We start from the raw sequence: 4,249 nt of genomic DNA, 5'->3' as shown, positions 1-4,249 counted from the left end.
TAGACAGACAAAGAAACAGACAGACAGGGTTGAAAACATTACCTCCACCCACCATTAGTGGTGGAGGTAAAAAGGCAATACTAGTACATAATAATCACCAGACAAACAAAAGGTGAATTGACAACGTTACAATGAGCATGTTTTACTGTTAATGAGAACATCAACGTCGAACAATTATTCCGACGATGCAATGCAAAACAATTTTCAAACAAGGTTAGCTATTCCAGGACCACATTCCATCCAAAGACCCTGAAAAGCAGGAGGTGGTGCTGTATTGTACCTTTGTGAAGTAGTCAATACTATATCACATCCTGGGGTGTGTTCCAAAATCAAGCAGCTTGCTTATCACTTGCCAGGCAGGTTGTTTGATTTAAAGTGCTCCAGCAAGTACTCCAACAGAACAGGGCGATCGGCACCACTTCACAATATGGTGGTCTCCATGGTAACAATGCTATTGTGGTATTCGAGAAAATACTGTCTGATCCGTCATTTTTAGTTTTACTCGGTCTTCTTATTACAACTTCCTCAAACAAATGTATTGAGTTAGCAGCATCTGCAGAGTATGAGGAAGAGTGAAGGAAAGATAAACTAGAAGGACACTCAGTAGAGCGCATACCTCCTCCATGCACGAGAACATAGAGCCCAATACATTTTTGAAATATCATGCTATACAGTGCTGTATTGTTTTTGGCCCAATCTCTCAATGGTGAAGAATCACTTAAAAAATTATCAGATCCTGATCCGAATTCGGATCTTCACCAAAATTGGATCAACTCTTTTATTGTCACACACCCAACGTGTCCTCTAAATTTCGTCCGAATCCGTCCACAACTTTTTGAGATATCCTGCATGCAATCGAACAAATAAACAGACAGAAAGGGGTGAAAACGTAACCTCCTTCACCTTTGGTGGCGGAGATAATAAATGGTTTCAGAAGGGGGATGTACAATGGTCGGGTCCATAGATAAGCTTGACAGGAGATTCCTCCTTCTGACTGCATATTTATTTATCTTTATTTCCCACTTCCTTGTACGCTGTAAACAGAATCAACTAATTTCCTTGTACTCCGTAATTGCTGTTGACTCTTCCTTATACAATAAGATGATCGACAATAACTGAAAACGACGGCCTGGACACCAAGCCTTTCTGTGTACCTTCCACTGTGCATTTTGTGAAAGAAGATGGAGGATTTTTGCTCATTTGTAAACCTTAACGAATTCAGATGAAAAGTAGCATTGCAGAAAAGAAAAAAAAAGAGCAATCAGCAATCAGCAATCAGCAACCAGCAATCAGCAATCAGCAATCAGCAATCAGCAATCAGCAATCAGCAATCAGCAATCAGCAATCAGCAATCAGCAATCATTTTTGAATGCAACTATGTACGTTAGCCATTTTACAAAGATAAGTGGACGTTTAAACATCAGATGCACCTCCTGACTGTTATGGTGAGTATCGCTGCAGATTATCTCTGACACGGTAAAACCACATAATCTGCAAAGAACAACCATCCATCTGCCACCCAGATGATTGTTCCCGCAAATGCAAACCATTCAACCAGAAGGCATGTGGTGCGATCAGTGGGCAAATCAAAATTTGTGGAGTGTGACGAGCACTCCCCTGATCTCCATTGGACATAAAGTCCTGACAGAGTTGCTGGGCTGAGGCCTCTGGATTGGAGGTGAACCTTTGGTGTCGGACCTTATGTCCATTGGACATCAGGGGAGTGCTCGTCACACTTCACATATTTTGATAAGTGGGCGTGTTCTGTTAGCAACTTGCTTGCTTACCACCCGCTAAGCACCTCCCTTGATAGTTCGCTCCGCTTACCAAGCACCTCCTGAGTGTGTTCCTTACCACCCGATAACCACCGCCTTTGAGAGCTTGCCAAGTTCTTCCCAGGTATGTTCCATTAGCAAGCGGCTTTATATCGCTTGCCAAGCCAGCCATTCTATGTCAACTGCTTTAGAAGCAGATTTCCGAGCCACTCAGCCAGTGGAGAAACCAATTTCAGGGAGGTGCCTGTTATGTGAGCCAAAATGGACGCCCGAGTCAGATTCAAAATGATACCGGTACAACAACCAATGAAATGTACAGAATCATATCCCTGCTATGTATACTAAATCATATTATTGAAACTTGTTTTTCATAATTTTATTGTTACTTATACTTTTCATACTCATTCTTTAAATTCTACAAACAAACAAAACCCTCCTCCCCCCTCCCCAAAATGTACAATGTTTCATTCCATAGATGAGCTTGGCAGGGGTTTCCTTCTTCTAACTCCCCGTTTCTTTATCTTTCTTTCCCTCTTCCTCGTACTCTGCAGCCGCTGCAAACACAATAAATTCGTTTGAGGAAGTTTTCACAAGAGGATCCAGTAAAACTGAAGATGACGGCCCCAGTAGCATTTGCTCGAGTCCCACGGTTGCGTTGTTTTTACATGTAGGCCGCCATGTTAAGCGGTGCTGAGCAATCCGTTTCGTTGGAGTGCTTGCTTGAGCGCTTTGAATCAAGTAAGCCACTTGTTAAGCGGTAAGCGAGCTGCTTGCTAATGGAACACATCCCTCATGTCCAATCTTCGAATAAATGAAGAAATGAATTTTTTTTTTTTTTTAAAAAGGACAAAATACTGATGCCATACAGTTCAAAAAGGAAGAACGGCAGAGCAACTTATCCGAGTAAGTGCTCAGTTTCCCCAAAATCATATTTTATATTTCCAGCCAAAGAAAAATCACGAAAGCATATCTGCGCATTCAAAACGCGATACATTCTTCCAAACATCATGGATCCAAAACGGCACAGGAGTCAGGAATTTGTGTAGAGTGCAAACTCACGTAGATGGCCTAGCCTTCTAAACAACCACGAAGACCGAGTCCACAATCGAAGGGCCTTGTAGATCCACTTCAAATGGTGTTTTTGTTGATCTGCACAGTGTTCGAACGAGACATGGATTCGATTTATTAAGGGATGGAATAAAAGCAGATCTACTGATACATAAGTCCTCGTAAATACATTTTTACGTTGCCATCTGAACGCCTTGTTCACGATGCAGGCAAACCAGATTCAAATCCCATATACCATATGTCTGTCCATTGTCCACTAAAATGTCCTTGTGATTTAGGGAAGATGACACTGACGTCTACCGATGCCTTTGTCTTGCCAGTGTTTTATCTGCAACCTCCTGCATGAGCCTCAGATGACGACTGCAGAAAAGAAATTATAAAATTGACAAACGTTACACACAGTCTGAATACAGTGATCAATACGGAACGCAACCAAAAGCGAACAAGCAAACACACAGATAAACAAACAAAACCACAACAATAAAAAGGTCGATGACCTCCCCTCTCCCTCGTCTGAAAAGCCACAAAATCACTCATGAAAAATGACGTTCGGACAGCACATGGGTTTATCCTCCGAAAACAGAACATCCAGAACAGCAGAGGCATGTTGGAGGAAACTTGTGTGCCATGAAAGGCGCTCGAGGTGGTGAAAGAAGCCGACGGGCTTCACAAGCACGCGGCGGCCATATTGGTGAAGCGGAGCCCTTCCGCCGAGGTCATCACAGAACGCAGGGCGACAAAAGCGTTGAGCAACATAATGATACCCGAGAAGCAATGCAGTATGGTATATCTAGTCCAAATCTTCAAATGATGTACATAAAGACAACATAAATATGGGAACTTTGTGACCTGAGATGTTCCAAATCAGTCCAATAATAAAAAAGAAATGTTTGTGAGAATTCAGAATTCAGATTCCCTTCAAAATGTGCCTTGCATGTTTGTACAATCAGTCCCAAGTGACGATTTTTGTCTTCATTTCTCTTAGTTTCCTCCATTGCCGTCTGCTCCAAAAGCAGATCATTCTCTTCAACCCCCGTGGATTCAGACGGCCGCCCTGAAAGCTCCTGGTCCCGATCTCATGAAGGCCGCCAGAGCTGCCTTTCAGGCACTTCTAACAAAGCAACGGGCGGACAAAACCTTTTAGTGGCGAAGCCTGAGCAGACAGCTCGACACCCCCTCCACCTTCTCCAAGTTCCCCCCTCCACCGCCCTTTCATCCAACTCGTCCCAAGCCTATATAGCTCGTCCCGACACGCACACCCACCCATCGCCACCCCCATACCCGTTCACGCCTGGCCCAATGATCCTGGGGAAATAAAAAAAAAACCATTCCTTTTCACGCAGCCCAGCTGTGCCAGAACCCAAAAGAGAAAGCAGCTGGTGCAGAGACCTCGAGCCGCCTGCAAA

General features: G+C 43.6%; 1 protein-coding gene across 1 annotated transcript in view; it reads right to left on the bottom strand.

Annotated features, from left to right (window-relative positions):
• LOC147010637 (uncharacterized) overlaps positions 1–4,036 on the bottom strand; it is a 20,453-nt gene extending 16,417 nt beyond the window's left edge. The window contains exon 1 of the mRNA XM_085859781.1: positions 2,835–4,036. The gene's annotated coding sequence lies outside the window, so the exon portion shown is untranslated. The remainder of the gene's footprint in view (positions 1–2,834) is intronic.
• Positions 4,037–4,249: the final 213 nt, after the last annotated feature.

This window comes from Eptatretus burgeri, chromosome 16, assembly GCF_056783735.1.
Source record: "Eptatretus burgeri isolate ZD-2024b chromosome 16, Ebu_testis_v1, whole genome shotgun sequence".
In the NCBI taxonomy this organism is placed as follows: Eukaryota; Metazoa; Chordata; class Myxini; order Myxiniformes; family Myxinidae; genus Eptatretus; species Eptatretus burgeri.
This window is presented reverse-complemented; position numbering and strand designations above follow the sequence as displayed.